At 37.4% G+C, this 25061-nt stretch overlaps 1 protein-coding gene and 1 pseudogene across 1 annotated transcript in view; one reads left to right on the forward strand and one right to left on the reverse strand.

The window, feature by feature from the left end:
• Positions 1–8143, forward strand: part of LOC122345941 — a 76831-nt pseudogene extending 68688 nt beyond the window's left edge.
• LOC122345940 (active breakpoint cluster region-related protein-like) overlaps positions 1–25061 on the reverse strand; it is a 248527-nt gene that overhangs the window by 159261 nt on the left and 64205 nt on the right. The gene's annotated exons all lie outside the window — the stretch shown is intronic.

Below are 25061 nucleotides of genomic sequence, written 5' to 3' on the forward strand. Positions count from 1 at the left end.
TATATATATATATATATATATATATATATATATATATATATATATATATATACATTTACAAAGATAATGTTGCATTTTTGTGTTTTTATGTAGGGATCAGGTTAAGGCTGGGATATACAAAACTTTTGTCCATATTTTTACTAATGTTCTAATGTTCTGCTAACTATAAAGGGCACAGCTGTCATAAAACCAAACAGAAAGGCTGCATGGCTATTATAATAAAATTGCCAGCTTAGTCTGACAGTTCACCTGCCTGGGGCCAGGTTAGTTTCCCAGCATGTTGCCACAGTCACTGAGCTTAATCTATGTTAAATTTTCTTAATATGGACCAAATCATTTGACATTGAGTCAGACTACCTGAAATAAGCCTGGCCTATTACATTGTATTGCATCAAATCTCATTGTGTTGAAATGAATCTGATTGAAAGCAGATCGTACGATCATTGTAATACTAATAACGTTAATCGTATCGCTGTTTCATACTCATCTTTAATGTATCATATTGTTGGCTATGCATTGAGATTGTCACATTGAACTTAGTTATGGAGATGCACATCCCTACTAGTTAGTAGTTTACCAATAGCAGCTAAAAGATTGGATAGCTTACTACTACATCGTAAAATAGGGTGGATAAATGAAACCAAATAGCAAGAGCTTGGTGTGATTATATGGTATGAGGTATTCATGTCCCACTGCAGTGTTCAGAATCACAGATATGGCTAGAGGGAGGCCATGATACTGTGAGCTGACAGATACGCGTTTGCTTCTCTCAATCTGTCAGCTTATTGAGAGTGTGTGGATTTACAGAGAGCTCAGGACATAAACTGAGCCTCCTCTCAGTGTTTGTGTTCATTTGTCCTGGATGCTCATGTTTGTGAAGTGCTCAGAGATGATGCTATTATCCGTAGTGTCTGGCTGCTCAGTCAGCTGTGTAATAGAGTTCGGGAAAAGGTATTTCTTTTCTTTTCTTTTTTTTTGGAGCATTTGTATGATTGGAAGTATGCGTGTTTCTTTTTTTAGTTGAGATCTTTTACATCTCACTGTATAAAAGTGTATTTCTTAACTTATGATGACTATATATCATTCTTTAATGTTTATCTCTGCAGCTCTCCTCTACAAGCCTATTGACCGTGTCACTGCAGCACTCTAGTCTTGCATGTGAGTTTCTCTCTAAATATATATATGTTTATTGATTTGCATGTGGTCAGGTTTAAATCTGTAAGGTCTCCTTTACTATGAGGCCAATACACTGGCTTTTATGTTTGTACTCTATTTATACTGGATGAGTCACTATATCATGTTAATCAAACTCAATAGTGATTTGGTCTTGTCAGTAATAATAATAATAATAATAAAAACACTTGATTTGTTTACTTGTTTTATCTGTGATGACATTTTGGCCTAATACAGATGCCGTAAAAGAAGCACTCTGTCAAATTCTACTCTGTAAAGATCATGTGCTTGAAAATACCAGCATCAACATGTTAAACCTGCTTTTTTCATGGATCTTATGGTCATTTTCCAGATATATATTATCTTGTAGAACCTGCATGAGAGGAACCCTTAAAAAAATTGCATATATTCAAATAGAAAACACTTTTATTTTATGATATTGGTGTTTTAATGTATTGTATTCTAACATATATTTCAAATACATTTAATCTTAATAAGCATAAGAGACTTTTCTGAAAAAAAAAACCTTTTTTTACTAACCCACTCTTTTCACTCTAGTGTAGGCTTTTATGTTTGTATTATCACTTGAAGAATAAACATACTGTAAATCTCAGATATGTTTTTTTTGTTTGTTTTATTGATTTGTTTTTCAGGACTTATTGAAACACACTCCTAAGGATCATCCAGACTTCCCTCTGCTTCAGGATGCTCTGAGAATATCCCAGAACTTCCTGTCCAGCATCAATGAAGAGATCGACCCACGCAGGACTGCCGTGACCACACCGAAGGGAGAGGTGTGTGACTCTGTGCGTTTACGTGACCGATGGAGAAGGAGAATACAACATCTTTTACATAAACAGTTCTCTGCTGTATATGCAAAATTGCATCAGTGCCTTTATAAGAACGTTTTCACACATACTTTATTAATAGCTTTTGAGTTGGCGTCCGGTATGGGTTTTTAGTTTCAGTTTTTGTTGAGCTCATGCCCACTGCACCAGTTGCACTTGTACCCACAGCAAAACCATTAGTCCAAGACCACATCAGTTGAGTCTCACTTGATTAAAAAAAAAAGATTTTGTATTACCTGACTATAAAATTAATGAAATAAATAATCAACAGATTAATCAATTACTAGATGCAGTCATTCAGGGCTGTGTCATGTATTCACATACCACTGTGTGATGCCACCCTCTGCTAATCCCCTGCATTGTTGCCCATTTTTTTAAATTAATAACGATATATAGTACATTCTCCCAAAATGAAAGTCCCTCAGTGCACAAATATTTCACCCAATCTTAACACTCTTGGCCACTTTTGGGGGCTTCTGTAGAGATGAGTTGGGCAACACTCCCCATTAAAGACCAAGGCATTTCATGAGTTCAAGACAGTTTGTCATGTACTTGTACATTTTGGGTCAGAGCAAATTGTGAAGGGCACACTGAGTGCTTGGAAAGTACTGGAAAAGAAATATGTAGTTTGAATTGCATGTTAACTTGCTTTTTGCTCATACACTCTCAGAAATAAAGGTACAAAAGCTGTCATTGGGTTGGTATCTTTTCAAAAGGTACATGGTTGTACCTAAAGGATTCATTTTGGTATCTCAAAGGTACATATCCGTACTTAAAGCGTAAATATTTTAACCTAATAGGTGCAAAGGTTTACCTTTTGAAAAGGTATTGCCCCATTGTCACTTTTTTTAATCTAAGTCTGCATCGTACCAACAGGAAATTATTCTTATAACCACAGATGAAGAGCTGTAGTTATAGCTGCATGGCTTTGTATGCATCTCTAAAAAAATAAGACAACAGTTTGCTTACTTGACTTTCGTGGATTAACTTATGGTTCACTTTGGAATGTTTTGGAACCAAGAAGCACTGGCACAATACCAGATTAGGGCGGCCAAAAGGTAAGGTATAATAATATATGTACAGAAGTTTTGGGAAAAAAGATGATGCTGTCAGTCAAATTCATCTGTCATTTTATTTAATATTCTTTACCAATCAGTCAAAGTCAACATGCTATTGTAAGGAGGCAGATTGAGAGTTTGTTAGCATTGTAAGCCACCTGCTCTTAGTGTTAGCCACATTAGTGGTGCTGCATTATTTATGATATTATGCAGTGTATGTAGTATTATCATTATTACCAGTAATCGTATATTGCCACACTCATAACTGTAATGGTTTACTTAACAAACTACAGATCTGGAAATGTTTAATTTCAACCTTAGATTGTTGAAATTCCCCTTTGTTTATTATTTATGTCCGTTTCCTATCATGAGCTACCAAGTGTGACCGCATGCTCATCATCCACATGGGAGTATGAATGGACATAATATCACTTTTCTTAATAATATCACACTTATTTCAAATAAATACTGTATTTAACGATTGAGTGTCAGCACAAGTAACTGCAGGCTGGTTCTTGACCTTTGTTGTCCCTCGGTTTTCAAGAAGTGTTTTTGCTCTGATGAATCCAAAGGAAGTAACAGTGGGTGTTTCGTGTCTCTGGCAGGTTCGTCAGCTGGTGAAGGACGGCTTCCTGGTGGAGGTGTCGGAGGGGACGCGCAAACTCCGTCATGTCTTTCTCTTCACAGACCTTCTGCTCTGTGCCAAGATGAAAAAGACGGCAGTTGGGTAGGAACATATACAGTTACACACAAACTCACTTTCTCTCTCATGTTATGATCTACCCACTCGTGCGTACAACACACTTCAGGCCGCTGTGTGTTTGGTGCCAGTAGATGAATTGTTTTGAATCACAAAGGGCCAACCTCATTTGTCACTCTGCTGTTGTCGTGGTTACAATGCCAAAGTCAGCGTAATATTGATTGATAGCTGCTGTTATCTTGATGTACCTCTTCCCAGAAGAATGGCACTCATATAATATATGTATACTAAACACCAGTCTACTTTAAACACGATCTTAATTTGGTACATGTAATCTGCTCTGGGACATTGATTTCTGGATTGTGTCCTCACCACCGACAGAGAAAGTATTCAGCATCTTAATCAGACTGAATTAGGCAGAAGATGATTTTAATTGGTTGCTTTGCATGATGATGAGCAGATTATATTTTGCTGCAAAGCCATGCTGGGCACCATAATCATTTGATAATAAGAGCTCATTATTAAGCATTTCAACTGTGGAAACACATTTTGATCCCTGAAGCGTGTTTGTGTGTGTGTATGTGTAGTCTACATAATAGAAAGTCTTCAGATTAATTAGTTACATCAGTCTCCACATAGGCATTTCCTGTCAGGACAGAGAGACATTATGAGGCATGTGTTTATATGTATGTGAGCAGGAGCAAATTATACACATAATGCACTCAAATGATATACTTGATATAATTGTATATACTATGGTTGTCAATTTAAAAGCTCCTATGAAATTTAAACATTTCTATGTGTGTGTGTCTGTGTGTGTGTGTGTGTGTGTGTGTGTCAGGAGACATCAGCAGTACGAGTGTAAATGGTACATCCTCTGGCTGATCTGAGCTTTCAGACTCTGGATGACTCGGATTCTCTCCCTCACGTTCAGACGCTTCCTGAGCATGAGATTGAGGAGATGAAGATCAAGATCTCCACCATCAAAAGCGAGATCCAGAAAGAGAAGGTAAAGTTTCTTTTATATATATATATATATATATATATATATATATATATATATATATATATATACAAAAATTCTATTTTACAATTGTGTGTGTCTATGTCTAAAATTTTGAATGCTTCTTAAAGGTTTTCATGTGAAAGTTTGTTCTAAAATGTTTTTTTATCGGCTTCTATTTTTATATATAGTTATTTTACTTTCATTGCAATAATTAGGCTAATGATGTCTGTACTCTCTCTCTCTCTCTATGTATATATATATATATATATATATATATATATATATATATATATATATATATATATATATATATATATATATATATATATATATATACACACACAGTACTGTGCAAAAGTTTTAGGCAGGTGTGAAAAAATGCTGTAAACAAATGCTTTCATAAATATATATATTGATTATTTATTTTTGTCAATTTACAAAATGCAAAGTGAGAGAACAAAATATTTGGTGTTACTACCTTTTGCCTTCAAACCAGCATTAATTTTTATAGTACCTAATTGCACAAAGTCAGGGATTTTATAGGATTATAGTCAGGTGTATGATCAACCAATTACACCGAACAAGTGCTAATGATCATCAATGTCACACGTAGTTTGAAACCCAGTCATGAACTGAAACAGAAACGACTGTTTAGGAGGCTTAAAACTGGATGAGGAACAGCCAAACTCTGCTACCAAGGTGAGGTTGTGAAACACAGTTTCATGTCATGGGAAGATTGAGCACAGCAGCAAGACACAAGGTAGTTATACTGCATCAACAAGGCCTCTTCCAGACAAAGATTTCAAAGCAGACTGGGGTTTCAAGATGTGCTGTTCAAACTCTTTTCAAGAAGCACAAAGAAACGGGCAACGTTGAGGATCGTAGACACAGTGGTTGACCGATGAAGAGATGAAGTGCAGCAGATGAAAGACACATCAAGCTTGTTATCCTTCAAAATCAGAAGATGTCCAGTAGTGCCATCAGCTCAGAACTGAACACCCATCTACTGTCCAGAGAAGTCTGGTTAGAAGTGGTCTTCATTGAAGAATTGCAGCCAAAAAGCCATACCTCCGACATGGGAACAAGTCTAAGCGATTCAAGTATGCATGAAAACATAGGAACTGGGGTGCAGAAAAATGGCAGCAGGTGCTCTGGACTGAGTCAAAATTTGAAATATTTGGCTGTAGCAGAAGGCAGTTTTTTCATCTAAGGTACAATGATGAGTGTCTGTAGGCAACAGTGAAACCTGGTGGAGGTTCCTTGAACGTTTGGGGCTGCAATGGAGTTGGAGATTTGGTCAGGATTAAGGGTGTTTTCAATGCTGAGGAATACAGGCAGATACTAATCCATCATGGCCATAAATTTATTCTGCAGCAAAACATACAGCCCCCAAACATGCAGCCAAAGTCATTAAGAACTTCAGCGTAAAGAAGAACAAGAAGTTCTGGAAGTGATGGCATGGCCCCACAGAGCCCTGATCACATCATCGAGTGTGATTACATGAAGAGACAGAAGGATGTGAGAAAGCCTACATCCACAGAAGATCTATGGTTAGTTCTCCAAGATGTCTGGAACAACCTACCAGCCGAGTCACTTCAAAAACTGTACCTAGAAGTGTACCAAGAAGAATTGTTTTGAAGGCAAAGGGTGGTCACACAAGTGGTATTTCCACTTTTGAAAGCATTTTCTGTTTACAGTATTTTTTCACACCTGCCTAAAACTATATATATATATATATATATATATATATATATATATATATATATATATATATATATATATATATATATATATATATTTTTTTTAAGAGAACTTTTCAGACAACAGTGCTTAAGAGAATCATTTTTCATAGATTAAAGATCATTTAAAAACATCTTAAGAGCCTCTTTCTACTACAAGGAACTTTGAGGTTCTTTACTTAATTATCAGTCTTTTTCAATCTCAAGTCAAGCAAGACTCTCTGAAGCAGTGCTTTGTAGACCTCTGTTTGGAATTAGGGAGAAAGTGGATTTTGTGGTTTATTTACTCATGTTTGGCATTGCTGAAGCAGGTCACAGTTTACATTTAAACAGATATTAGACCGCCCGCTTCCATTGTTCAGCCGAGGTCAGCACAGGACACGCAGAGGAAAGGTGACACCCCAACTCTCAGCTTCGGCAACGTGGGTGACTGCTGTGTGAGAGGGTTTGTTTATGCTAGCTGACAGTAAGAGAATCAAATGAGTTCCACCTCTGAGAACACTCGCTCCTGGGATTGTCAGGGTGTCTCTTCTGGGAGTTCCTTCTGCTCAGAGCGATTACTGCACCACAGTCATGTAGCCCATTACATTGTCACGATATAACATTGACACACACACACACAAACGGACTGAGCAGTGGGACTTTGGAGCCTTTAATTAGCTTTGTAGGCCTGATAAGATCATTTCCAGTAAAGCTCATACACAATGAGAGGAGAACAGCATCGGCCGTAATGGAAACTCGCACAGACAAATAAATAGTGTTACAAGCATGAAGACCCAATTTCCTTTGAATTGCTTCACAAACAAACATTTCACAAAAATATTATGTTAACTGTTTTCAGCATCGACGTATAGGTAGTTGAGAAATAAAAATTGGATTGTGTCTTATGGTGTTACATAGCAAAAATGTAGGGAATAAACGTAACACAAATTAGACCAGATGATTTTTTTTTGGTTATCATGTCCAGATATGGAACATTTTGAGGCTTTTGGACCCTACCGTACATCGGCATAGAGTCAGCTGGGGAGTTCAGTTAGCGGTTTTGCTCGATGAGCTTTTGGTTTCTTCATAAACTCCTTTCTGAGAGTAATAAGAGAGAATGAGAGGGAAAGAGATGGCTAATCAGAGCAGGAAGTTTCTCTGATTGAAATGCAGATTACTGATTACAGTCATGTCTCAGGCATTTTAAAAACATCACTAATATGAGACTGATTTGTGCGTGAACAGAAAGCACAGAAGGGTCAGAGTCGTAATGTGGATCGTCTGAGGAAGAAGATGAATGAGCAGGAGTCGTGTCTGCTGTTACACTCCCCCACCATCCCCTTCCGCATCCACAACAAACACGGCAAGGTACCGCATCGCAGCGGATTTACTACATTATTCTGTGTGATGTTTATTTGACATGATCTCTTAGATATCTTGTTAGGTTGGGTGTTATTTCAAACATTTCCAGTTAAATGAGGTGTTTCTGCTGTTTATAGCGTTCCAGTAGAGGGAGCTATTGTTATTCTTACCTCACTTTCTCTCTCTCTCTCCAGAGCTACCTGTTCCTGCTGTCCTCAGATTACGAGCGGTCAGAATGGCGGGAGAGCATTCAGAAACTGCAGAAGAAAGGTTAGACATGTTGTTCTATTAAAACATCAGTTTATTATTCCATACAATATCACATCATCACTACAAATGACACAATCCATCATTCCTAAATTGGCCCACCTACTACTCCAGTACTGGGTCCACTAGCTTTGAGGTCCACTAGGGGGCCTCAGCAAACTTAGCAGAAGGCAAGCAAGCTGGTTTATTTATAATAATAATTTTTAAAAAGTTATCTAAAAATATACAACTAAAATAGTAATCTCTCACTGTTCATTTATTTCCACCTGCTATTTTATTTTAGTATTTTTTTATTTTATGAATTTTACTTCCTGCTCCTGCAGTTTTTTCACATTTTGCACAAACAAAATAATCATGCAAGTGAGCTTAGATTTATTGTTGGACAGCAGACATGATGTTTCTTAAAAATGTCCTATAGTTCTGTGGACATCCTGAATGTTCAACACTGTGTATAGCAGTTTTATTTTAGTATTATGTATAGTTTTTATTGATGTTTAAAAATGTATTGCTGTGTATTATATTTTTAAATTTTTAATTGTATTTTTTGTGATTATTTTCCTTTTATTTATTGTTGAACTATTTATTGATTTACATTTAATTTTTATTTATTTTATTATCTTTTAGTTTATTTCCTGTTAAGAATTTCAGTGATGGCAGCGGTTTTCATCTAATGCGCCATATTTGCCAGCGTTGAGGTAGAGCTACATGCCGCAGTGTGTGTGTGTGTGTGTTTTCGAGCCTGCAGGTTCGTGTGTTGAAAGTTCAGCAGAATACAGCAAAGACTGGCTCTCAGCCAAACTTCGAATCGTCCACAACATTCTGTCATCACCGGGCCCAAAGACCCAAGAGACATACAGCTTGCCTTCGATTCGCGTTGACAGCTTCAGCCATAGATCTTCTCCATCGCCATGCAACATTATCTGCAGTTCAAACAGCCGACGAGAGCAGCAAAAGCGCAAGTGACGCCGAAGCTTTATTTAGGAAGAGCTTCTCAGTAAAACAGCAATAGCTTACCCTCGTTCTTTCTTTGTCGAGTGCTAGAAACGCCAGAAATGCAGCTCATAGTTTGTTTCATTGATAACTCGCGTTACAGGTTGAAGCAGAAAGTCAGATGCAGTGACTCGAGATGCTGATTTGGGATGATCATATTAGTTGTCCGTTCATCACCTCAGCGTGTTCAGAGTTGGCTGGTCATCATCAAAACGCACCAATATCACCCATAATTCACCAGGAGGTGCGCAGTGTGTACAGCAGCAGCAATTCATGGAAGTGGTGCCTTTTGATAGTGACCAACTCCAGCTCTGGGGTTGCATGTGGGAGGTGATGGCCAGATGGCTTTAATGCGTCATCCAAATCGAACATCTCAGGGTCCGAGACAAAAATAAACAGCCAAGTCCTGAAACGCTGCCCTGCCCCAGAAGTGAAGAAAGCAGCTCCTCACATGGCACGGGTTATCAGTGTAAAGTTAAAACCAGATTGTGAACTAGATTTGAAAAACTCCATTTGGACTTCCCTGTGATGGGAAAGAGAAATTGAGGAACAAAGAAACTGGCCTGCAGCACAAATAAAAACTATTGTGATGAGAAGGCAGAATTTAACTGAAACAGAAAGGAAAGAAACAAGTGGATGTTGTGACTGTTTTTTACTGAAGCTCCCTAAATAAAAACTTGACGCCACTGACACTTTGCCCTACTCTCATCAACTGTTTAGATAGCGATAGTATTTGCATGTGATGGAGGGAATCTATAGCTGAAGCTATTAAGCACCGAATCAGAGAGCAGAACTGGTATGTCTCTCACCGTCTTTGTTGGTAGACAGGGATGTTGTGGGACAGTCAAGTTTGAAGCAGGAGCCAGTCAACACTTGTAGCCCCAACAACTCCAACACACAGGCCTGCAGGTCTGAAACACACCACACACACACACACACACGCGCATAGTGAGCTCCTTACACATCAACGCTTACAACAAAAATATAAAACATTAGATAAAACCATATAAATCACTGAAATTAACAGAAATAAACTAAAAGATACAAAATAAAATAAAAATTAAATGTAAATCAACAAATAGTTCAACAATAAATAAAAAGGAAAATAATCACAAAAAAATATTAATTAAAAATTTAAAAATATAATACACAGCAATACATTTTTTAAACATCAATAAAAACTATACATAATACTAAAAATAAACTGCACAGTGTTGAATATCGTGATGTCCACAGAACCAGACATTTTTAAGAACATCATGTCTGCTGTCCAACAATAAATCTAAGCTCACTTGCATGATTATTTTGTTTGTGCAAATGTGAAAAACTGCAGGAGCAGGAAGTAAATTATAAAATAAAAATAAATACTAAAATAAAATAGCAGTGGAAATAAATGAACAGTGAGATTATTTTAGTTGTATATTTTTAGATAACTTTTTAAAAATTATTATTATAAATAAACTAGCTTGCTTGCTCTTCTGCAGTTTGTTGAGGCCCCTAGTGGACTCTCAAAGCTAGTGGACCCAGTACTGGAGCAGTAGGTGGGCCAATTTAGGAATGATGGATTGTGTCATTTGTAGTGATGATGTGATATTGTGGTGGAATAACAAACTGATGTTTTAATAGAACAACATGTCTTAACCTTTCTGTAGTGCTTTCTGAATGCTCAGTTCTGACCGCTCGTAATCTGAGGACAGCAGGAACAGGTAGCTCTGGAGAGAGAGAAAGTGAGGACAACAACAGCTCCTCTACTGGAACGCTATAAACAGCAGAAACACTCTCATTTAACTGGAAATGTTTGAAATAACACCAACCTAACAAGATATCTAAGAGATCATGTCAAATAAACATCACACAGAATAATGTAGTAAATCCGATGCGATGCTGCACCTTGTCGGTTTAAGTTGTGGGATGAAGGGGATGGTGGGGATGTAATACAGACACGACTCTGCTCATTCATCTTCTTCCTCAGACGATCCACATTACTTACTCTGACCCTTCTGTGCTTCTGTTCACGCAGACAAACTGTCTCATATTAGTGATGTTTTTAAAATGCCTGAGACATGACTGCAATCAGTAATCTGCATTTCAATCAGAGAAACTTCCTGCTCTGATTAGCCATCTCTTTCCCTCTCATTCTCTCTTATTACTTCCCAGAAAGGAGTTTATGAAGAAACCAAAAGCTCATCGGAGCAAACCGCTAACTGAACTCCCCAGCTGACTCTCTATGCCGATGTACGGTAGGGTCCAAAAGCCTCAAAATGTTCCATATCTGGACATGATAACCAAAAAAAAAAATCATCTGGTCTAATTTGTGTTATTGCCATTCTCATATTTTTGCTATGTGTAACACCATACACACAATCCAATTTTTATTTCTCAACTACTTATACGTCGATGCAGGAAAACAGTTAACATAATATTTTGTGAAATGTTTGTTTGTGAAGCAATCAAAGAAATTGGCTCCTCTAAGTGCTGTAACACTATTTATTTGGTTCGTGCGAACACACGCCGATGTCTTCCCTCTCATTGTGTATGAGCTTTTTACTGGAAACGATCTTATCAGGCCTACAAAGCCACTAAAGGCTCCAAAGTCCTACTGCTCAGTCCGCTTGTGTGTGTGTGCCAATGTTATATCGTGACAATGTAATGGGCCACATGACTGTGGTGCAGTAATCGCCTGAGCAGAAGGAACTCCCAGAAGAGACACTCTGACAATCCCAGGAGCGTGTTCTCAGAGGTGAACTCATTTGGATTCTCTTACTGTCAGCTAGCACAAACAACTCTCACACAGCAGTCACCCACGCTGTCGGGCTGGAGAGTTGGGGTGTCACCTTTCCTCTGGGCGTGTCCTGCTGACCTCGGCTGAACAATGGAAGCGAAGGTCTATCTGCTTAAATGTACCAGACCTGCTTCAGCAATGCCAAACATGAGTAAATAAACCACAAAATCCACTTTCTCCCTAATTCCAAACAGAGGTCTACAAAGCACTGCTTCAGAGAGTCTTGCTTGACTTGAGATTGAAAAAGACTGATAATTAAGTAAAGAACTCAAAGTTCCCTTGTAGTAGAAAGAGGCTCTCTTAAGATGTTTTTAAATGATCTTAATCTATGAAAATGATTCTCTCTTAAGCACCGTTGTCTGAAAAGTTCTCTTTAAAAAAACAAAAAAATTATATATATATATATATATATATTATATATATATATATATATATATATATATATATATATATAAGTTTTAGGTATATGTGAAAAATACTGTAAACAGAAAATGCTTTCAAAAGTGGAAATTACTTCACTTGTGTACCACCCTTGCCTTCAAAACAATTTCTGGTACAATTTCTAGGTACAGTTTTGAAGACTGCTGGTAGGTTGTTCCAGACATCTTGGAGAACTAACCATGATCTTCTGTAGGATGTAGGCTTTCTCACATCCTCTGTCTCTTCATGTAATCACACTGGCGATGTGATCAGGGTCGTGGGCCATGCCATCACTTCCAGAACTTCTTGTTCTTCTTTGATGCTTGAAGTTCTTAATGATTTTGGGCTGCATGTTTGGGGCTGTACGTTTTGCTGCAGAATAACCATGGCCATGATGGATTAGTATCTGCCTGTATTCTCGTACTGAAAACACCTTAATCCTGACCAAATCTCCAACCCATTGCAGCCCCAAACGCTCAAGGAACCTCCACCAGGTTTCAATGTTGCCTACAGACACTCATCATTGTACCTTAGATGAAAAAACTGCCTTCTGCTACAGCCAACATTCTAAATTTTGACTCTCAGTCCAGAGCACCTGCCGCTATTTTTCTGCACCCCAGTTCCTATGTTTTCATGCATACTTGAACTACTCTAGACTTGTTCCCATGTCGTGAGGTATGGCTTCTTGGCTGCAATTCTTCAATGAAGACCACTTCTAACCAGACTTCTGACAGTAGATGGGTGTCTTAGTTCGATGGCACTACTGACATCTTCCTGATTTTGAAGGATAACAAGCTCGATGTGTCTTTCATCTGCTGCACTTCATCTCTTCATCGGTCAACCATCGTGTCTACGATCCTCAACGCGTTCAAGCTCGGTGCTTCTGAAAAGAGTTTGACAGCACATCTTGAATCCCCAGTCTGCTTTGAAATCTTGTTCAAAGAGGCCTTGTTGATGCAGTATAAACTACCTGGTGTCTTGCTGCTGTGCTCAATCTTCCCATGACATGAAACTGTGTTTCACAACCTCACCTTGGTAGCAGAGTTTGGCTGTTCCTCATCAGCTTTAAGCCTCCCAAACAGTCGTTTCTGCTTCAGTGTTCATGACTGGGTTTCAAACCACGGTGACATTGATGATCATTAGCACTTGTTCGTGTAATACAGATCGGCACTGACTATAATCCTATAAAACTTCATCTTGTGCAATTAGGTACTATAAAAATTAATGCTGGTTTGAAAAAAGCAGTAGTAACAATTCAAACATTTTGTTCTCTCACTTTGCATTTTGTAAATTGACAAAAATAAATAATCAATATATATATTTATGAAAGCATTTGTTTACAGCATTTTTTTCACACCTGCTCAAAACTTTTGCACAGTACTGTGTGTGTGTATATATACATTACAGAGAGAGAGAGGAGTACAGACATCATTAGCTCAATTATTAAAAATGCAAAGTAAAATAACTATATATAAAAATAGAAGCCGACAAAAAAACATTTTAGAACAAACTTTCACATGAAAAACCTTTAAGAAGCATTCAAAATTTAGACATAGACACACACAATTGTAAAATAGAATTTTGAGTATATATATATATATATATATATATATATATATATAAAAGAAACTTACCTTTCTTTTCTGATCTTCGCTTTTGATGGTGGAGATTCTGATCATATCTCCTCAATCTCATGCTCAGAAGCGCTCTGAACGTGAGGGAGAGAACCGAGGCTATCCAGAGTCTGAAAAGCTCAGATCAGCCAGAGGGGATGTACCATTTACACTGCAATGCTGATGTCTCTGAACACACACAATACACACACACACAGACACAACACACACAGAAATGTTTAAATTTCATAGAGCTTTTTAAATTGGGACAACCATAGTAGCATATACAATTATAATGTTAATATTTGAGGCATTATGTGTGTATAATTTGCTCCTGCCTCTATTATTACACACATAAACACATGCCTCATAATGTCTCTCTGTCCTGACAGGAAATGCCTATGTGGAGACTGATGTAACTAATTAACTGAAGACTTCTATTATGTAGACTACACATACACACAAACACGCCTAGGATCAAAATGTTTCACAGTTGAAATGTTTAATAATGAGCTCTATTATCAAAATTACTATGGTGCCTGTATGGCTTTGCAGCAAAATATAATCTGCTCATCATCATGCAAAGCAACCACTCGAAATCATCTTCTGCCTAATTCAGTCTGGATTAAGATGCTGAATACTTTCTCTGTCGTGTGAGGACACAATCCAGGAAATCAATGTCCTAGAGCAGGATTATATTAAAAATTTCAAATTAAGATCGTGCTTTAAAGTAGACTGGTGTTTAGTATATATATTATATGAGTGCCATCCTTCTGGGGAAGAGGTACATCAAGATAACAGCAGCTATCAATCATTACGCTGACTTTGGTATTGTAACCACCCACAACAGCAGAGTGACAAATGAGGTTGGCCCTTGTGATTCAAAACAATTCATCTTACTGGCACCAAACACACATGCCTGAAGTGTGTTGTACGTGACGAAGTGGGTAGATCATAACATGAGAGAGAAAGTGAGTTTGTGTAACTGCATATGTTCCTACCCAATCAGTCGTCTTTCATCTTGGCACAGAGCAGCAGAAGGTCAGGAAGAGAAAGACATGACGGAGTTTGCGTCATTCCTCCACACCCCACCAGGAAGCCGGCCCTTCACCAGCTGATCAACCTGCCAGAGACACTAAACACCCACTGTTACTTCCCTTGATCTCATCAGAGCAAAACACTTTTGAAAACCGAGGGACAACAAAGGTCAAGAACCAGCCTGCAGTTACTTGCAGTTGACACTCAATCGCAACACAGGCTTATTTGAAATAAAGTGTGATATTATTAAGAAAAGTGATATTATGTCCATTCACATACTCCCATGTGATGATGAGCATGCAGTCACACTTGGTAGCTCATGATAGAAATCTAACATACAAATAATAAACAAAGGGGAATTTCAACAACGAAGGTTGAAATTAAACATTTCCCAGATCTGTAGCTTCGTTAAGTAAACCATTACAGTTGCGAGGCAACATACGATTAATGCACAACATAATACTACATACACGCACATCATAAATAATGCAGCACCACTCACTGGCTAACACTAAGAGCAGGTGGCTTACAATGCTAACAACTCTCAATCTGCCTACTTACAATAGTGCATGCTGACTTTGACTGATTAAAGAATATTAAATAAAATGACAGATGAATTTGACTGACAGCATCATCTTTTTTTCCCAAAACTTGTACATATATTATTATACCTACCTTTTGGCCGCCTAATCTGGCATTGCGCTGTGCGCTTCTGGTTCCAAACATTCCAAAGTGAACCATGTTAATCCACGAAAGTCAAGTAAGCAAACTGTTGTCTTATTTTTTAGAGATGGTATAAAGTCATGCAGCTATAACTAGCTCTTTCATCTGTGGTTATAAGAATAATTTCTCGTTGGTACGATGCAGACTTAGATTAAAAAAAGTGACAATGTAAGCAATACCTTTTCAAAAGGTAAAACCTTGCACCTATTAGGTTAAAATATTTGCACGCTTTTAAGTACGGATATGTACCTTGAGATACCAAAATGAACTTTGGGTACAACCATGTACCTTTGGAAAAGATACCAAACCCAATGACAGCTTGTACCTTATTTCCAGAAATAAGAGCAAAAGCAAGCCAACATGCAATTCAAACTACATATTTCTTTTTCCAGCATCAAGACCAAAGTGTGTCCTTCACAATTTGTTTCCGACCTAAAAAAGGCACATGACAAAACTGTCTGAACTCATGAAATGCCTTGGTCTTTATCAGAGTGTTGCCTAACCTCCATTCTACAGAAGCCCCCAAAGTGCCAAGAGTGTTAAGATTGGGTGAAGATTTGTGCACTGAGGACTTTCATTTTGGAGAATGTACTATATAATGCTATTAATTTAAAAATGGGCAACAATGGTGGGATTAGTAGAGGTGCATCACACAGTGGTATGTATCACACACAGCCCTGAATGACTGCATCTAGTAATTGGATTAATCTGTTGGATTATTTATTTCATTAATTTTATAGTCAGGTAATACAAAATCTTTTTTTTTTTAATCAAGTGAGACTCCAACTGATGTGGTCTTGGACTAATGGTTTTGCTGTGGGTACAAGTGAACTGTGCAGTGGCATGAGCTCAACAACAAAAACTGAAACTAAAAAAACCCACACCGACGCCCAACTCAAAAGCTAAATAAAGCATGTGAAAACGTTTCTATAAAGGCACTGATGCAATTTTGGCATATACAGCAGAGAACTGTTTATGTAAAAGATGTTGTATTCTCCTTCTCCATCGGGTCAATGTGAAACACATTATGAGTCACACACCTCCCTTCGGTGTGGTCACGGCAGCCCCAAGTGCAGGGTCGACCTCTTCATTGATGGACAGGAAGTTCTGGGATATTCTCAGAGCATCCTGGCTATGAGGTGTCTGATGATCTCAGGAGTGTGTTTCAACAAGTCCTGAAAACAAATCAATAAAACAAAACAAAAACATATCGAGATTTGCAGCATGTTTATTCTTCAAGTGATAATACAACATAATGTTTATACTCAGAGTGAAAAGAGTGGGTTAGTAAAAATGGTTTTTTTTCAGAAAAGTTTCATGCTTATTAAGATTAAATGTATTGTTATATAGAATATAATACATTAAAACACCAATATCATAAAATAAAAGTGTTTTCTATTTGAATATATGCAATTTTTTAAGGGCTCCTCTCATGCAGGTTCTACAAGATAAGGTATATCTGAAAATGACCATAAGATCCATGAAAGCAGGTTTGGCCATGTTGATGCTGGTATTTTCAAGCACATGATCTTTACAGAGTAGAATTTGGATAGGTATGCTAGTTTCTTACGGCATCTGTATTAGGCCAAAATGTCATCAAAGCAGATAAAACAAGTAAACAAATCAAGTGTTTTTATTATTATTATTATTACTGACAAGACCAAATCACTATTGAGTTTGATTAACATGATATAGTGACTCATCCAGTATAAATAGAGCACAAACATAAAAGCTTGAGTGTATTGGCCTCATAGTAGCGAGACCTTACAGATTTAAACCTGACCACACATGCAAATCAATAAACATATATATATTTAGAGAGAGAAACTCACATGCAAGACTAGAGTGCAAGTAGTGACACGGCCAATAGGGTTTGTAGAGGAGAGCTGCAGAGATAAACATTAAAGAATGATATATAGTCACTAAGGTTAAGAAATACACTTTTATACAGTGAGATGTAAAGATTCAACTAAAAAAGAAACACGCATACTTCCAATCATACAAATGCCCAAACAAAAAAAAAAAAAAGAAAAGAAAAGAAATACTTTTCTAACTCTCTATTACACAGCTGACTGAGCAGCCAGACACACGGATACAGCATCATTCTGAGTACCTACAAACATGAGCATCCAGGACAAATGGAACACAAATACTGAGAGGCTCAAAGGAGGCCCTGAGCTCTCTGTAACCACACACTCAATAAGCTGACAGATTGGAGAGAAGTAAAATACAGATCTGTCAGCTCACAGTATCATGGCCTCCCCCAGCCATATCTGTATTCTGAACACTGCAGTGGGACATGAATACTCTCTATACCATATAATCACAATTCAAGCTCTATTTGGTTTCATTTATCCACCCTATTTACGATGTAGTAGTAAGCTATCCAATCTTTAGCTGCTATTGGTAACCATTAAACTAGTAGGGATGTGCATCTCCATAACTAAGTTCAATGTGACAATCAATGCATAGCCAACAATATGCATACATTAAAGATGAGTATGAAAACAGCGATACGATTAACGTTATTAGTATTACAATGATCGTGACGATCTGCTTTCAATCAGATTCATTTCAACACAATGAGATTTGATGCAATACAATGGTCAGGCCAGGCTTATTTCAGGTAGTCTGACCCAATGTCAAATGATTTGGTCCATATTAAGAAAAAATTTAACATAGATTAAGCTCACAGTGACTGTAGGCAACATGCTGGGAAATCCAACTCAGGCTTCAGGCAGGTGAACTGTCAGACTAAGCTGGCAATTTTATTATAACAGCCATGCAGCCTTTCTAGTTGTTTGGTTTTATGACAGCTGTGCCCTTATAGTTTAGTGCAGAACATTGTGAACATTAGTAAAAATATGGACAAAAGTTTGTATATCCCAGCCTTAACCTGATCCTCACATAAAAACACAAAATGCAACATTATCTTTTGTAAATGTATATATATATATATATATATGTTATATATATATATATATATATATATATGTTATGGTTGGTTATGTTATATGACAAGGCTATAGTTGTATTGGTACAAGATTGGAAAACATTATTATTTACTGTTTACAAAAGGAGATTTTGTACAGTTTACTGTAGCTAACACTGTGAGTAATACAGTAATTTGTTTTGGGGCTTTTATTAAAAGAGAGGAGCTTATCCAAAATGAGAATCATTTACTAAATTACAAGTCTTAAAACACAAAAGACATTTCAAGAATTTGCAAATCAAGTATTACTAGTAATTTTTCCCACAGACAGATTTTTCATTTTGGGTAAGCTAGCCATTTAACAGATAAAAGTTGAACGTGATCCATGCACACCTGAAGCTGTATCCCCACTCAAGCAGTATTTCTGCACTTAACTAATGTAGTAAAAGTAACATATTCGCGCTGCAGCTGACTCAAGGTTGACTATCATCTTCCAAGAAGTACCAGGTATACACAAGGAGCACTGCTGCACACAATTTTGAAGCATACTGGAAACAAAAGTGCGTTCAGGAAAGAGCTTATCTCTCATTTCTCTGACAGCACTAGTGGAGAATTCTGCACGCTCATGCCTTCATCGGGCTGACAGGTTACGACGGGTCCTGCAGGGATCCTGCTGTCTTTCACTTAACAGACGACAATTCCCAGCAGTCCTTCTTACTCACTCAATTCATCTAATTACAGAATCACATCGCAACAGAGCAGAACTCACTGACAGGGTATTATTTCTACCCAGCCTCTGCAAAGGTTGATGATTACAGGAGAGAAAGAAAGGTTTGAAAGCAGAAGTCAGAGCAAGTTGAACTAGCATGGTTCAGTTATCAATTAAGATCAGTCTTGCCTCTTCTCATGCCAGTGTTCATTTGCATTAGCATTCATGGGGCCTCATCAGCATTTTTCTATGTTAGTTTTGGTGCAAAATCTGTGAATTTTTTTTGTTTGTCTGCAAAACGTTGTCCTAAATGTTTGGGTGGTTGTTGATCTCCTGGAGTGAGTGTAATCGCTGGAGTGTTCTGTGGTTGTTGAAATATTATTTGTGGTTGCTAGAGCACTGCATGAAGTGCTGCTGTGGACACAGTGTTAAGGATTGTCACCATGAAGTTCTGTAGTCACTTCTATGGCGTTATTGTTGGCTGCTAGGCGCCTGATAGTCAGTTGCCATTAGTTATGGTGTTCTGTCGGTAGGCAGTTACGCTTCAGGTGTTCTTCGCAGCAGATACAATGTGATGTTGCCAGGGCAATACAGGGTCTTCGCTATGAGTTATTGTGTTCTATGTGGTCACTAGGTAGCTGCTAGGTGTTCTTTGTGGTTGTTGGCAATGCTGGATAGTCTGCTAGGGCATTTCATAGTTGGCTGCTTGGAGTTATGTTCCGTGTAGTCACTGGGCAGTTGCTATTGGTTGCTAGACAATACCAGACAGTTGCTACTGCTGCGGAGGTGGCTATGGTTACGGTGTGATCTGGAGTAGCTTCAGGTAGCCGTTAGGCGTTCTGTGGATGTTACAGTGTGCCAATGGTTGCTAGGCATTACAATGGATGCTATGGGTTACAATATGTTTGAGGTTGCTAAAGCATTGCTAGCTATTTATGGATCATGGTGTTCAGGGTCATTGCTAGGTGGTTACTGTAAAGTTATGCTGTTCAGTGCCGCTGTCCTGGTGCTTGTTATAGTATGATGCTGTGCGTTCTTTGTGGTTGCTGGGCAGTCTTGTTAAGGTTAAGTAGTTGCAGGTGTTGTGATGACAGTTTTACTAAATGAACGGATACTGTGTGTTTTAATTACACTGAGCTATGCAGTTTTTATTTCTAGACCCAGTCAGTGGATTTTAGCTCATTCTGTACCACAAATCCTGACCAATCGCTGCTGACTGGATCTAAGATGGAACCAATCAGACTTCATTTCTGCGCATTGGCACTATGAGCTACCTGTGATTAACAATGCTAGATGCAATCTATATTGTGTCACTTTAGACTGACATCCAATCACTACATCTCAGCACACTCAGCACAGACCCTTGCATACTAATATTCAAGATGCCCTTCACACAGTCAGTCACAGAATAAACCCTCTCGAATAATAATAGAGTTACTGATTTCTGTACAGTCATCTTACTGAACCCAAAAAGAAAAGGACCAGAGTAATATTTGAGAATATTTGAGAAATGATTACAGTAGGTACTACACATCTGTGTATGCTTGTATTGGGATTATTTTCAAGGTCAAGTGGGACAACATTGTGTGATTAATCATCAAACTGTGTGACTTTTATCTCTGTCTATATTAGACAGATGTGTCTGTGGTATAATAGACAGATGTCTGTCTTATACAACACACATATACATATTGTACACCTTCCATAATAGCAAATAATGTACATTTCTCACTTACAGTATTACATGTATTAAAAATAAACGGTTTAAAACAGAATGGAGGGTATCTCTTTAAAGAAAAATAGAAAGCCAATTCATATGCAACTGTCATAAATGAAAATACATTTAGATTAGCCTCTGAGTCAGATCTCAAACTTTTAACTCTGTAAAAATATCTTCCTATTTTCCATATTTTCAATTCACCCACATGTATATGATTGCAAAGCACTGTGAGCTGAGTGTCATTGGGAGATGATTTAATCTAAATGTCATGTTATGAGTCTAACTAGCTTGGGAAAAGGAAAACAAATATTGCAAAAATTGTTGTGGGCTGACATCGCCTGAGTCATGCTCGCACCAGACAAATATTGGGGCCAAGTTCATGCCATACTTAATACAGAAAAAGTAAATTCTGTCACACTGAAGCATAGGGTCTGACAGAGAAGAACCTAGATCTGGTGTTGGATGAGACACACTATTCTGTGATTTGATTGACAAAGCAAAAGATTTCCATCAATGGAAGACGACATAAGAAGTAAATCATAAGCAAACTTAATATATGTTCTCAGAAGTTATGTGGACAGAGTTGACATTAGTCAACGCGGACTCTACAGCTGGGACTGCAGGGGAAAACTGTAAATAATTCTTTAACTGTCTGAAATAGCCGTGATATTTTATTAACTAAAGGGATTGCAAAATATTCTCTGTCTCCAAAATAAATGATAAAATACCAAAAACTATACAAAACAAAGCAAAGCAAAAACAAAAAGCACAAAACTAAACTCAATGCTGGATGATGTTATTTTGTATGCTATAAAACCTCATTTAATACAAATCAATGTCAAACTGCTCGTGCATTTTCTGGGTTCCATTTGCTCCATTTCATCCCTTTGCTTACACTCTGACGCAGATTTAGCCCAACTCTGAGGGTTGGATTACATCTGATTGGATTATAATTTAGTAGTAGAGGAATCTGATGGCATGAGTGAAAAAGTGCAAAGGGAGATTCGATCAGCCCTTTCAGTGCTTGTCTCCAATCCTTCTATATTATTATTCCTCTGTCTACACCCACTGTGCATTTTGAAGTCTATCTTATTTATCCTCTATCATCTGTCTATTATCTGATGCATTGTGGGGAGATAATCCTCCAGTCACCTTGGAGTGAAGGGAGGGGAACTTTAAAGGAGCAGAGATGGCTTAGCATTAAAATAACACATTGAAAGTCAGATGGCAGCACAAAGGTTGCTTTAACTAGTTTATATATTGGCAATCATAAACCATAATTGTTTATCATTAATTCATATACAAAAATGCTTTCTAAACTACAATTTATAGAACAATCTAGTGAAATGTTTCATGTTATTCCTAAAACAAGATATTCTCTAAATATGAAATATGACATTTCACAAATATTTTGCATATAAATGCCTGCATGTTAATTTTAGTAATTAATAAAACCACTAAAACACATTGTAGATGGTGCAAACTTTCCTTTGACTGCAAGGGAATATGTTTTTTGACTTTGTGTTGTTTTTGTAGAGTTTGAAACATGCAGTCTTCTTATTCATGTGTGACACTGTATAAAAATTTACATTAAAAAGGCAATTTTAATACAGTTTTTTCCTCTTATATTACCCTATTTATAACCAGACATGCAATTATGTTTTGGGATGTGACCCTGCTGAGCACAATTCTGATGTAAATAAGCCACTGACCAGTCAGAATTAGACAGGCAACTGCAGTTTTTGTCTGGTTAAATCTGGCGGAGCAGTGTTTGGTTTCAAACCTATTCTAATATTTCCACATGGATTTGATACAATAAATATCAAGCCAGTCTTGTGCATATTAAGCACTACAAGAAAATTAGTCATGCGTTAAAAGGCTAATCAGTAACAACACATTAAAACCTGAAGACATACAGTTTTTATAAAGTATTTTCATATGTCATTTTCTGGTCTGATAGTGCACTTCTGATACTTCACCCAGATTTATAACTGATCGTATATGCAAATACAATAGCAATTAAAAGTGTTGTTATATATTGTATATTTTAAACACGACTGGAATTCTATAATGACTTAATCAGAAGCGGTGAATCAGAATGATTGTGGTCTTACAACTGCATTGGAAATATCAGATATGCAGCACAATTACAGACAACTGCACTCTCAAATGAGATCAAACTCTGTTTTTAAGCTTTAGAATGGTTCGAAGAACAGACACAAAAAGAAATCATTAAACCAATCCGCACAACAATCACAAATCGTAAAGGCCAGGCCAGACGATCAAAGCAGCTTTAAAATGGCGAAATATAGTTACCTTAAATGCAGTTACAACACAGCCTGAGAACCAGCAGAACTTCCATGACAAACTTCCACTGATCCCCGTAGTCTTCTTAACTGCTTCCTCTACTACTTCCTTCCTCATTCAGCACCCCCTTTATCCATTCCCTCACAAATACCACCAAGACAGAGAGGAGAGAGAGCGAGAGACAGAGACTCATGCCTTCCTGCTCTCCAAAACACTCAGAATGAGCAAGCACTGCACTCTTTCCTCACACTCACACACATTTGAGTTGTGATGATGCAAGCACAAGTAGGGAGATGTAGGAGCTGAAACTCATTCTAAAGAGACACCGCTTGCAGTTCAAATTACATAACCATAACCACTTTCTCAATGAAACGCCAATCGGCACATCAACACACATTCTAGCACTCTGTAAAATTGCTGATCGCCCATGCATGTCTCCACTCTCACACACACGCAATCATTGATCACACAGATACCGACTTACCTTCCTTCCGGTGTGGTGGAGGATGTGTAGTCCCCTTGACTCTTTAGGACCTTTTAACCTTCAGATTCTGTCAACACAGAGAAGATGTTCACTATAAATGCACACAGGCACATAAAGATAGCACAGCCACACACACACACACACACACAGAGAGCTTCATGCCTGCTCCAGGCAGCAGAATGTGACAAATACTTCCTGTATATGGAATAATGAAGAGAAATGTGACGGGGAAGGCTTGTATGTGTGTGTGTGTGTGTGTGTGTGTGCATGGAAAATGGCACCGAGCTGATGATTCTAACTAGATCTACAGTATGTGATGTAAATGCTTTGTAATAGAGTTTGCATGCGTTTCTAAGATGTCGGTTTCTAAAGAGTAGTTTAGACCATTGCTATGCGTAAGTTGCATAGGGTGTTGCTAAGGTCAAAAATCCAATCTAATCTTATCATCTGCCAGCATCAAGCATCAAAATAAGACACAGATGCAATACACATATATGAGCGCTTGAATAGTTAGAGTTAAGGATTTGTTCAAATAAGTGAGATGAGAAATAGTGGGGTTAGCTAAACAAACACTACTAGTATTGTAATTGATGTGTTATGCATTTATATATGATATCTTAATGTTTTAAAGAGCTTGATGCTGTTAAATAAATGTTTTGCGAATCCTTTACTCAATGTTTATTATAGGAATGTATGAGAATTAATACATTGTTTTTACATAGCATCTAAAAACATGTTTTCTTTAATATCAAAGTTGTAAATTAATGGTGATGTCTCTCAAAATTATTCAAATGCCCCAAAAATTCTTAGGCATAAAATTTCATGGATATCACAATTGCACCTTTAATGTCAATTTGACAACAGTTAACATTGTTACTTATTTTAGATTGAAATTTATATTTTTATTATTAGAATTTAGATTGAAAATATTGTCTGTTACAAAACATACAGCAGAACTATGGTTTATTTCAAGAAACACATTGCAGCGGTTTCATTACTGCATTAATCAACATTTTGAACAAATCAGTTAAGTAAAATGATTCAACTGCACTTTCTTAAAGGCAGCCGCCAATCAATCAATCAATCATATCATTCAAAGGGACAATTCCGACCTTTTTAAACATTATCAGCACTCATTCGTGGAAGTTATACTGAAGTAACAGTAATGATCAGGCCCAGGTGTCGGGTGAGCTCACCTCAGAGATCTT

This window comes from Puntigrus tetrazona, chromosome 5 (assembly GCF_018831695.1).
Source record: "Puntigrus tetrazona isolate hp1 chromosome 5, ASM1883169v1, whole genome shotgun sequence".
Classification (NCBI taxonomy): domain Eukaryota; kingdom Metazoa; phylum Chordata; class Actinopteri; order Cypriniformes; family Cyprinidae; genus Puntigrus; species Puntigrus tetrazona.